Source organism: Dipodomys merriami, unplaced genomic scaffold (assembly GCF_024711535.1).
Source record: "Dipodomys merriami isolate MVZ:Mamm:240054 unplaced genomic scaffold, mDipMer1.0.p SCAF_707, whole genome shotgun sequence".
Lineage (NCBI taxonomy): Eukaryota > Metazoa > Chordata > Mammalia > Rodentia > Heteromyidae > Dipodomys > Dipodomys merriami.
The window spans coordinates 299964-313289 of NW_027206299.1; the positions used below are offsets into that span (position 1 = coordinate 299964).

General features: G+C 33.3%; 1 pseudogene; it reads left to right on the forward strand.

Annotated features, from left to right (window-relative positions):
- The first annotated feature begins 7974 nt into the window (after positions 1 to 7974).
- Positions 7975 to 8071, forward strand: LOC138817927 (U6 spliceosomal RNA; annotated as a pseudogene).
- The last annotated feature ends 5255 nt before the right edge of the window (positions 8072 to 13326 follow it).

Sequence of the window (13326 nt, forward strand, 5' to 3'; positions counted from 1 at the left end):
AGTCACGAGCAAGATTGCTGAATTACAGCTTTAAGTTTTGGCATACATACACACATACAAACATACACAAACACATAGAGGCACTTATAGGTGCACACAAAAATACACAAATGAAACAACTCTCAGAATATGTAGTAAAGTTAGAAAACAATAGAAAATAGGTCCTGAGTAAGACTAGAATCAAGTGATAATTTTTAATATTAGAAAGTCCTCAAGTGAACTTTCCCCCAGAAGTTGAGAATATTACATAGGTAGGGAACAGAGATAGTAAGAGAGTCAAGCAATCATTCTTAACGGGATAGGATACATAGTGGAATGAATCAGGGAAGCCTGCAGGTGCATCTGAAAATGTTCATATCCTGTGTCAAATGTTAAAACATCTTTGAAAATAGTACATAAACAGTCTGAGCAGTCAGTCTAGTGGATAAAATCATAAGAGAAGTTCAGAATTTCTAGCCTGTTTCTAGATTAAATAAACAAACTATGGCAGGGCAATGTGATACAAGCCTGGAATTCTAGCACTCAGACAAGAGATAAGAGAGTGGAATTACATAACGATACCTTCCCTGGACCAGGTAGAATAATTTTGTCTCAGTAAAACAAACCAAACAACAAGAAAGGAATACACAGTTGGAAGTTTGGCCTAATTTTGTCATTATGTTTTGAGAAGTCAAGTTTCCTATTGAATGCACCCCATACATATCCTCACTTGTGTTTTAAATGCTTTTATCATTACAGAGCATTCGTAGATGCAAAACAGCTCATGATTCCCATCCCTCATTCTGTTGGATTCCAAATAAATGTCGAAGGATTACAAAAGCTTAAGTCTGGAGAAATAGCAAAGTTCGTCTAATATAGGACTTTGTAGACCTTGTTAAATTAGAATTTAGATTTAAAATATATTTTTTGGATTTGTTTGTAATTTCATATTCTATAGGATACTACAAAATTCTTTTAAAGTACAGGGATTAATTGAAAAATTCACAAATAATTCTGGCATTCTATTTGCCTAGATATTCTTTCACAACAGTTATAATTAGAACATAGTTAATAGATAATTTGCAGAATTCATGTATACCATGTTAATATGAATAATCTAGACAGAGTTGCCAAAAATGGATGACATTAATTTATACATTTAGAAAAACCAATTTTTAAAGGTTTGGTTTAATATGGTATGAAGAGAGTAATTGTGTGACATCTTCTTTCTTCTACCTATATGTACCACAGGAAGCCATTTCCTTATTTACGCGCCTCTGTATACATGGAGAAAAATGCTAGGTTTGGTTTTTTTTTCAATTTTGTTTTTTTTTATTGGTTCATCCTAGAACTTGAACTCTTGGCATGGACAAGGTCTCTGATCCTGTTTATGCTCAAGGCTCAAGCCCTACCACTTCAACCTCAGTGCCACTTGAGTCTGGCTTTTGCACAGAAGTTTTTTGGAGATAAGATTCTAAGAAATCTTCCTGTCTGGGAAGGCTTTGAATCATAATTTTCCTATCTTAGCATACTGAATATCTATGATAGTTAAAAAAGTCTAAATATAAATAATATTTACAAGTGTTCTGATCTCAAGAATTCCAGTGGAGGAAAAATGATGCAGCTCAGTTTATTGTGGTGTTCTTTTCAGAACAAAGAGGGTGTCACATTAGAAGAGGTGTAGTAATTTTTCAAAATAGAGATAAGGTATTCATGATGTGAATTAAGGAATTTTCAGGTGTCCCTTACAAGTTGGAAACTGTTGGGCTAGGATGACTTTATGGCATAAATCTTGGGATTGATGGTCATAGACATAATAGCTTACTCTTATAAACAATTGCTTACTCTTGAAGAATTAATTATTACACATCCTTCACAGTTTTATCCTCTACAAGAATGTGGCTATTTTTCTGTTTACTTCTCAATCTGTAACACCCCATTGGAAACTGCATCTATTGCAGAATTGCATAACATGCAAACAGGTACTGTTTTAAATCTCTTAGGAATGTTGAGAATTTAAAAATGAGTAGTTGTTAGTCATAGGAATTTTGAAGAACACATATATTCTGTCCTCTTAAAAACTTACTTACTTTTAAAATGATGGGTTTCCATAGTATTAAACTGGGTCTGGTCGTGGGGCCTGAACTCTGGGCCTGGGCGCTGTCCCTCAGCTCTTCAACTCAAGGCTAGCGCTCTAGCACTTGAGCCACAGTACCACTTCCGGCTTTTTTCTTTTTGCTTATGTGGTGCTGAGAAATCAAACCCAGGGCCTCAGGCATGCAAGGCAAGCACTCTCCCACTGAGCCATCTTCCCAGACCCTGTTTTCTGTTTTAGAATGAGAAAGTACTAAATTTATTATTTTTTGAAAAATTTGGCAAGTATATTGTGAAAATAGTGTCTAGTTGGATAACATTCAAGTTGATGAACCTCTGATAAATAAGGGGTAATTAATTCAAATTAGAAGCCAAATAGTATTGATTTTTAAAATGTTACTACATAAAGAATTATATTTACTGTACCAATACAGTAAAATTACATTTTACGCAGCTTATTTTTTCAATTTTATTATCAAATTGATGTACAGTGACTTTACAGTAATTGTAAGGTAGTGAATAAAAAACATTTCAAACTTGTTACCCCTCCCTCATTTTTCTCACAGTTTTTCTTCACCCCTTCACCCCTCACAAGTTGTAAAGTACATTTCCAACATATTGTCTTGTGAGTATTGCTATTGCATTGGTTTGCTTTTTGTCCTTTGTCTCACCATTATGCTCACCATTGTCTCACCATACAGCAGGGATAAACCATAGGGGAAAACCCCAAAGAAAACAGAAATCACATAGTTCATAAAAAATAACAACCACAAGTAAAAAAAAAATCTGGTTCCATATCTTGGAATTCATTTTGCTTAGCATCAGCTAATATGGTTACATATATGCATAACAAAGCCACTGGAAAATAATAGCTGCATGGATACTATATCATGAAAACAGCATGTTAACATTTTGATGATAAAGGTGGAATTACGATTGGTGAATTTGTGGTTCTGATAAAGGATTTTCAACAGTTTTAAATTTATGGCAGGTAAAATTTAATATTTCAAAATTTTTAATAACTTAGCCTATTAAGAAAATTTAAAATTGCCTGGAAGAATAGGCTTTCATGCAAAGAAATCCAAGGAGACTTAGTAGAGAGGGAGCAATGTGGATGACGATGGCTCTTTTTCAAACTAAACAAACAAACCTCAGAAACCTTGCTGTAAATCCTGTAGGTTCCCTTGGAATTGTCCTTACCCAGGAACTATATTCTCACTGTTTGAAAGAAGGTTGTATTGGAATTTAAATTAAAAGTTCTTAAAAAAAATAAGGCATCAAAATTTGTGAATTTACCTTTAATTACCAAACAGTAATTCTCTGAAAAAGATAATTTGAGTCAAAATATTTAGGGAGAAAGTGCCCTCCACAATGAAAGAAGGTGTTGGGATTACACATTTCTGTTTGTAACACTTTCCACAATGTCTTTGGACGTGAAGCAGTGAAACAGAAAAAAATTTGATTGGATACTTCAAACCAATGATTTCACATTTCTAAGTGGCTCACAAAAAATAATATTCTTATTAATATGAGGTAGTGAAGACTTCTTTTATTACATATGCCAAAAAGTTCAGAAAAGAATTGAGCAAATGGAAAAATTAATAATAAAAGTTTTCTTAGAAGCCTTAGCTAAGCGTATTGACTTCAGCAGTCAAGGGAGGTCAAAACTTTTTGATGTAAATTGTGTTAGTATTTTTACTCCCTAAAGTGATTTTACAGAGCCCATTTGGCTCACTACAATGCAGAACTGATTGAATGAAGACATGAAAATACATTCCACATCCAAATGAGGCAACTTGAAGAGTTTTAAAAGAGAAATAATGAAGATGTAGCAGTGGTGGAGCCCGTTGGTCCTTCAGCTTCGCTAGACTGGAAGCCAAGAAGCTGTGATTAATTGGAACTCTGACAAGAGCTAAGAGTAGGACATAGAAGTATGACATAGAAGCATTTTCCTTTTGTAACAGACACTTTCTTCCAAGGTATGGGTGATTTAACTCTATTCTCCTCCATACATCTTGGTGAACAAATGCAAGACCAAGAGAAAAATAATCTATTAAAATAATTTTGCATAGAATAACTTCACTGTTCCTGATATGGTATCTAAGGAGAATCTTAAGAGAGAAAATAAAAAATGCAGTATTTTTTGGTTTTCTCTAAGCATATTCTTAGCAAAATATATCTTTGAGGTTAGACAATTCTGATTGAACCAACAAGTGATGGAGTACTTATTTTTGTGGTCACTTTAGACACAAGAAGTCTTTCAAGGTAAAAGAAAAAAATATATAGCCAAATATTTGTGATCACAGCCTCTTGGACTGTTTTCTGGAGACAAAGTTTTACATTAGATTTCTCCTTATTAACATAGATGTTCTTTCATGGCAACCAAATACAAGAGGGAAGTTTTATGCACTCACTTGTCCAATTAAACAGCATGAAAGAAGAAAATGGCAAATAATATTTAATGAAATTACTTTGACCAATTACTTTGACAGAAGAAAGAAGAAAAAATATAATTCAAAATCAATTGACTTAAAAGTATGAAGAAAGAGTAGTGAAGAGAGATTAGAGAAAATATAGAGGATTGTTTTCTCTCCAGTGGAGTAATGGGTTCTTGATCTTGTTTCTTCCATTCTAACTCACAAGCTACCAAGTGTGTCTCAGGACTGGATTATCCAGTTCAGACAGAAAACTCGTAGAAGTAAGATACTGTATACAGCAGATATAGGTGATTTATAACCTTAGACAATCTATTTAATTCTGTTCAAATTTCTCCCCTATCCCAAACTTCCCTCTTTGAACAGTTTGTTGGCTTTTCCCAAGACTGCCCTTCATTAATTGATTAAAATTTTGAGTGGTCATATTCATACTCTCTAGAGATTTCTGTTTGGTTGTGATTTTTGTGTGTTTTTGTTTCTAGTTGTGTTTTTTAACTGAATTTTAAAAGTTTGTGCAATTGTGTTACAATTAAATATATCCATCTAATTGTCCAATGCTCCTAGATCAGAGTCACTCCTTCTATCGTTCTCAGCCAACGCTTTCTCCAAGATTTATTTCCAATTTACCACTTCCTTCATCATATGTGTACATTCAGTATTCTAGCTGTATTTGCTCCTTGTTCATTTTTCATTCATTCTATGTCTTTACTATAATTCCTCTTTGGTTTCAACTTCCTGATAGTCATTCTGTTAAACTGTCTATTAATACTTTGAAAGGTTTATATACATTCCCTGGAGTTTCAATCCTGCATATTCTTGAAATGATGTCAGCTTATATTTCCATAATTCATTCATCTGCAGCAACAATTTGCAAGACTGGAGACGGGAAGCACCTAAACATGACTTTTTCTTAACCGTTTGAAAGATTATTTAGTCAAAAAGAAAGTTAAAAAATGGCTTAGAATGTATTACTAACTGCATTTTTATAAATGGCTTTGTACAATGGTGTGATTCTTTTATTTTACATGGAATAATATTTTATACTACCTATAAGTTTTGGAAAAAAAAGAAAATTAAAATTTATTCCTAAATAGGAATATGATAGAAATAGAAGACAGATATTATGTTTGTCATATCTCTGATTAGTACCCATATTGAAGACTTAAAGTCATATTTCTTACTATGTTAGACAGAGGGAAAACATAAAATAACATATGATAAGGCAACTATTTGTGATTGTTTAAAATGTACCTTATTAAATGATGAAATTTATTAGCTAACATTTGGGTTTGAAATTTAGGAGGCTGACATATTAAACACATTTCTGAAAGGCCCATACTGAAAAACACAAATTGTGGGTGGTACTATTTCTACACTTTAATGAATGGTTGAACATGTTTGGCATTAGTGCTGTGAAATAATTCAACTCTATTGTAACTTGCTCCCTACACTTGAAAAACTTGTATTGTCACTAAGTATCATCAAATTGTCAAATGTTATTTTGGCGAAAGTGATTTTAAAAAGTTTATTTGAAAAGGAATATACTTTCAGGAGATTAAATGTAGATTATCATTGGTTTGAGAGTGACATTTTTATACCACAGAACCATGTTGTACTGAAGTCCCAGTGTTTTGAAGCACTCCTTAGTGATTCAAATATTTTTCTGAATTACATTTGACCTCTAAGTCAAGTTTTCGGGCTTTGGTAGAACAATTATAGATCTATCCTTCTAGGAACTATTTTTTTGCCCACTCATGTTGGACTAAAATCTTTCGTTAATCATAAGTGAAGGGTATTAAAAATAATCTTATGACACTTTGTGAACTTGTTCACTCATATGGGTTGGTCATCTGTAAGTTGAATGTTTGAATTACAGTACTTTCTCTCAAATTTTTTGATCTCATCCTTCATTTTAAGTTGCCTTGCATTTCACAATTGCTTACTGCTAATTCCTGCATCTCAAGGAATTGGGGCCCTGAAATATAGGAAATGCGAAATTGAGATGGATCTTCAATTACTTTGTGTTGATATGTTGCATGGGCCTTGGTGAAAACTCTTGCCCCTGTTATCTGATGATGCAAGTAACTGGGCCTTGGGATCTTAGGACCCATGGGTACTGCAGAAGAATAATATTTTTTAGACATCTTAGCAAAATTTGGGAATAATCAGTAAGAATGCTTCAGAAATATGGACAAAAACAGTTTGGGACAAGCGAGTTAAAACAATAAACAGAGCAGCAGAGTAAAATCCAGTACAGATTAGAGGAAAACATTGTTTTTTTCTCATGTGGATTCAGAAGACCAAGAACAGTTATAATGTATCACAAGTTTATACTAAAAAGAGTGCATTGATACCTTTCCTAGTCTAATATATATTTGAAACCTAAATATTTATATTCCAATTCTATTTATTGGAGTAAATAAATATCAATTTATTTGTCAAATTATCAACTAATTCTATTAAGTTTCATTGTGAAATATAAAATCAGCACATATAAATATAAAATATATAACTATATATAATATGATTAAAAGACACACGTTTTGTATTGTTCTGTTGTAGTTACTGCATCAAAGGCAACTCTGTTTTAAAGTATGATTCCATTATCTCTACTTCAGTGTTTGATAGAGTTAGAACTAAAGCTTTATCATTTGTAGATTTACAGCATGGAGGCAAGAGAAAACACTGTGATTAAAACATTATCAATTTAATGCCTAATTATGCGGAGAAACATATGCACTTCTCCTGCAACTATGAAAATATTTGGTGATAAAAAGGCAGTAGTGTAAGTTCCTGCCAGGAACTTACAGACAGGCCAGGACATTAAGTAATCATGCATACGAACAATTTTTTCACCTTCTTGGCTTTAGCTACTTTTAAATGGAAGGTATAATAAACAATTATATTTTGATAAAATACCTTCTCGTCTGAACAGTTCTGTTTGAACTGTTCATCTCTCTATGATCCCTTATAACCAAGATTAGTTTTGTTCTAGTAAGAAAATCTTTGCTGTCAGGGTAAGGTATTCTGGTTGGTCTCTTCCCACATGAAAGAAGGGTAAAGGCTCAGGTAGACATTTGTTCCAGTAAAACTTCATTTGGGAAAATGTCAGCTGAAGAAATTTAGAAGTAGCTCTTAAGCAACGCTTAGTTTGAATCCATTAGGTCCACAAAGCTGGATAAATAAGTACTTGAAAAAGCCATCATCTTTGGACCTAACTATAAATAATAGAGAGTATGATCAAATTCCAAATAAAAAGATTTAAGATACTCATTGACAAAAAAAGATTGCAAATGTGAGCAATCGACTGATCAATATAATTTTTTCCACTATTCACAGAATTTTAGGGAAATAAGATCAATAGCATTGTTAGGAACAATAAGGTTTCCTTGTTACAAGTAGGCACCCATAGATATAAGCCTGTATAAAGATTGCATCATTAACTATTAAATTTAGAGGATATTACATGCTTCAGCAGCAAGTATACTCAAATTACAATACAGAGATTAACATGGCACTTGCACAAGTATAATATGAAAATTTGAGAAGTATTCCATATTTTTCATTCTTCAGATGCAAGAAATGAAAAAAAGTGATTAAAAAGTTGATGACAAAATTACAAGTGTAACAATACCCGTAATTCATATAATTAAATTAAGTTTGACATCAGTGTATTAAATCACCTCAGAAAGGCGTTTACATAGCATAAACTTTACAAAACTTTTCAAATTAGATAACATTGTCATTTTATCCCAAAGAAAAATAATATTAAGACCTAGAAAAAAGGACTCAAACTGTTTCTATATGGAATACAATCCAAAAGGACACATTAATGAACCTATATATTATAAAATAATATAGAATTCAAAGTATATCTAGGAGAAAATAAATTATGAACATTATGCAAACATAGAATATAGAATATTTTAAAATATACTTTTTCAGACAAGCACCAGAAATATTTTAGTTTCTGTACTACTCATTTCAACAGGTAAATTAAAATTATTTCTTATTAAAAAATCACAAACTCTGAAGAAGTTATTATACATGTTTACAAAAACTATTGAATACATTTTTCCATCCAAGGCAGGCAATTCACTTGGAAGAATTCCGCGGAATCCATGAATTTTTACAGTAAAATTTTGGTGCTGCCGGGCACTGGTGGTTCATGCCTATAATCCTAGCTACACAGGAGACTGAGATCTGAGGATCATGGTTCAATGCCAGCCTGGGAAGGAAAGTCTGTGGTACTCTTATCTCAAATAAACCACTAGAAAACTCGAAGTGGAGCTGTGTCTCAAGTGGTAGAGGGCTCACCTTGAGCTGAAGATCACAGGGATAGCTCCAGGCCCAGAGTTCAAGCCCCATGACTGACCAAAAAAAAACAAAAGATATTGTTTTTATTTGGATTGTGAAAATATTTTGTAGGGACACAAAAGATGGACTTGCATTTTTGAAATTTAAGAAACTTAACCCGACCATTAGGACTTTGGTGAACAATTTGTACAGCCTTTCACAACTTCATAGAGGTAGTGATACATACTTATCCTTTTGGCAATATCAAATACAGTTTCTTCTATGTTGTTCTTCAGGCCTGGATTTATATAATAGTTCAACAGAAGGCGATCCAGCGTATCTTTGCTATCTCAATTCTCAACAGCAAGATATAAGGGTGTCAAGAGTCCTTTAGTTTAGGGAAGTGTTACTGTGTCTCAAGCGGTAGAGGACTCCCCTTGAGCTGAAGAGCACAGGGACAGCACCCAAGCCCAGAGCTCAAGCCCCATGACTGACCAAAAAAAAAAAAAAATCCACAACAACAACAAAAATCAAGCAAACAAAAATTTTTGGGCTGGGAAAGTGGCTCAGTGGTAGAGCGCTTGCCTTGCATACATGAGGCCCTAGGTTCAATTCTTCAGCACCACATAAGCAGAAAAAAAAGCGGGAAGTGGTGCTGTGGCTCAAGTGGTAGAGCGCTAGCCTTGAGCTGAAGAGATGAGGGACAGCGTCCAGGCCCAGAGTTCCGGCCCCACGAACAGACCAAAAAAATTTTTTTAAAAAAGAGTCCTTTAGTTTGGGCATTGATATCTGTATCAAGATGAAGTAAGAAAGAAGCCACTCTGGTATTATTCCACGTATATGCACTGTTCAGGGGTGTCCAGTCATCTACAGTTATTGCATGTGCCGCTTGAGACACCAACTCACTGACAATGTCTAATTGTCCACCGTAGGCTTCTCGAAGAGGGGTATACTCATCATCATCCCTACTATTCACATAAGTGGCCTTTTGGGAAAGAAGTCTCCGCACTGTAGTAAGCTGAATATTTTCGGCAGCACAATGAAGAAATATGTTGGATCCTTCTCCAAATTTTTTTCTTGCAATTGATACCATTCCTTACTTTTTCACCTTGTTCCCCATATTCCTAAGAATTGCCTAACCAGAGACTTTGAGTGCCAGTGGGAATGAGGTGTCCATATATTTCCCTAATAGTTCACATTGGTTGAACTGGTCAGAAATATCTGGTGAATTTTCTGTAACTGTTCATTCCCCATGATTTTTTTTTTCTCTTTTTCCAATTTTACTATTCGAAATTATTCTAACTGGAGAGTAGGGAATTGATGGAGAGCAGAGGAAAGATATTCCTCCATATTCAAATATACACACTGAAAATGAGGACCAGTGATGTCTTCATGTGCAGCTTATTCTAGGCATGAGAAAATAGGAAATAATGCCTTCTATATAAATGATTTGGGAAATGGCAGAGCAAAAAGTGAAATGATACGACCAAAAATATAAAATCAAAATAAATTAGGATAATTATGGAGCAATCATATTATCTATGAGAACCATGAAAGGGAGAGAGAAAGAAGGAGACAGATGTGTAATGACGTAGCTAGCCACAAAATCAATGCCTCTGATCAATTTGTAGAGCAAACAAAATTTTATTTTTTAAAAGAGATAGAAATCGAATTTATGTATTTACTTGAAGTTAGTAAATACCTTTTTAGTAGCCTACGTAAAGAGACATAACTTTACCAAATTACAGACAGTAAAATAAATCCTTGATAGTTCTAGTAACAGATCTGACTGAAATCAGTTGAATCATACTTTTCTTGTACAATGAAGGAATAAGAGGGTAGTAAAGCAGCTAGAGAAGGCAGGGAGATTGTATCTGTGACAAAACTTTGTGGAAATTGGTATTGAGGATTTCTTACTGGTGATCCACTTGCACTGGAAGCATGATTCTGAAGTATTGCTTGCCGATTCTGAACTACTGATTTGATCATTATATTCTCCAAGAAGAAAATGAGAATTGACAGTGAAGGACTACTAATACTTTTTGACCTTCTCACTAAGCACTTTCAATCATCAAAATTACATGAAGACAATAGACAGGTCTACTTTTTAGATGAAAGCAAGTGTCTTATAAAAACAAGGAATGTATGTAGTCATGCAAAGGACTTCTATTTTACCAATGCCTCATACATTTTTCTAATGTTGGGTACCAATAAATAATGGATCTATTAGAAAGCTCTTAAGGCTCCTATGTTCAATAGTGAGATCTCTTACACTATATCATGGTATTTTTTGTGTATGGTTTTAAGAATAAATTTACATTACTAACTTGAATTTCTGACAGGACAGTATCATCACTGTACATCTTGCTTCTATACTCTCATTTTAAAATTACCATCTAAGTATGTGCATTCGATAACTATGTAGGAAAAAGTAGAAGCCACACTGATGGTTTATGTCTTTAGTAGTAGTTAATCAGAAAGATGAAATTTGAGCATTGTGGTTTGAAAGCAGACCAAGAAAAAACAGTCCATTAGATTCTGATTTGAAAGTAACCAGCAAAAGCTAGAAATGGAGCTGTGGTACAAGCAGTAAAATGCTAGCCTTGAGAAAACTGAAACAAAAAATAAATTCTGGGACAAAGCCAGGCCCTGAGTTAAAGCCCTAGTATTAGCACCAAACAAATAAATTAATTAATAAGGTAATTAATTAATTAAAACTAAATTAAGTGGTCACATGTGGAGAGGCATGTAAAATGTAACATGCGTGGTAATGCTTTATGTATTATTTTGTAATAAGGCATATTATCATTTGTCCTAATCACTAATATTTTATGTGGACTTTTTTGTACAATAAACCCTGAATTTATCATGAATGTATATGTGTGTGTACATGTGCGAACATGTGTGTATGTGTATATGTGTGCGTGTGCTGTTGCAATGTTGCTTGCCAATGTGGACAGGGTGAGGCTGAATAAAAGCTAACTGTGTTGCAATGTTTTTATTTATCAGTGTTCTGTCATGTCATTTCAGTGGAACCATCCTTTGTACATATTATTTGTCTAATAATATCATAGTCAAAGAATTTACAATATTAAGTTAGAAAAAGAGACCGCTGTCAGCTCTTATTGTATGTTAGGTAAGAAGATTCAGACATAATTAGTTAGTAAGTTGTTGCTAAAAGATGATTGTCAGTACAAAATACGTATTTGACCTCTTAAATTGGTTATACTTTTAAGATACACTCATAGAGTGATTTGGACTGACTTGACCAAACAGGTATTACTCTCTGATTATTCCTGTGAAACACAAGTTGGATAAACTCTTTCCGGATTTCTGTTGAATATCACTTTCTTTGCAAGATTATATCTATTCTCACTAAGAGATAATCCAACCCATATTATGTCTGAATATCCCATCTTATTCATTGAAAATAAGTATTGTGGATATGCTTGTTAGATATTCCTTTCAAAAACGAACAAACAAAAAGCAAGTGTTATTTCCAGATTGTGGGTGCATGTGAAGGTGTTTTGTACATGCACGGGTATCTTTACTAATGGCTCTTTTGTGGGAGAAAATACGGCGACTTTAACAAATAAGGCTTTTTGAATATCTCTTCCAATATACATAACATCTCAGAGCAAGTCTTGCAATTTCTGAAAATCCTTTGAATATTTTAGTATTATTTCAGTTCATTGACTGTAGAGCTAAAATTTCTGAAATATTGTTAAGATCTGAAAATGTAAGTGGGTATATACCCTTTTTTATGCTTCATTTTATGAAAACCCAGTTTTTATGAAAGTAAATGGAATAGAATAAAAGAATTAAGTGAATTGGGTAAGCTAATTATTAGTGTAATTTTGTTTTCTATTAATAGTCTATTGAATGTAGATGATGCAGTTAAATTATTTCCTCTATACTTCAGTTAGTTTTAGAATCTTTATAGTTATGAGTGAACTTTTAGTATAAATAAAGGTCTTTTAAATTGATTAGGATTAACCTTGTGCTTTTTGTCCTACTCCCAAGAAAATGAGTTATTTTTAATTGTTAATAGTTTATCATTATGATTATCATAGCGAATCATTATCTTTATCATAGGGACTTAAAAATGCAGTAGTATTGTTGTCTTTTTAAGCTAATTGTATTCACAAGTTAGAGAGTCTTTAATTCATAATTAGGTCTTGGTGTCAATGATTTTTAACCTCTCGTTCCTAACATTAATGATAGGTAAGACTGCATTTTTGAGTATATGAAAGGTAAAATATTTATCTGGGGTCAAATGTAATTTTATATCAGTCTTTCTTTAATAACATTTTAAAGTAGTACATTTCTCTCAAAATGGTGGGTATAAAAAGCAATCAAAATACTTCTAATGGTAAACAATTTAGGTGAGCTACAATGTGGAAACGATTGCTCCAAAAGACCTGCAGTCTGTTTCCATCAGGAATTGGGCAGGTCATTCTTTCAGTAAGACTGTGTTAACCAGAGATGGGGTACCCAGGCAGTGCAGTGTTGAGTGAAGGGA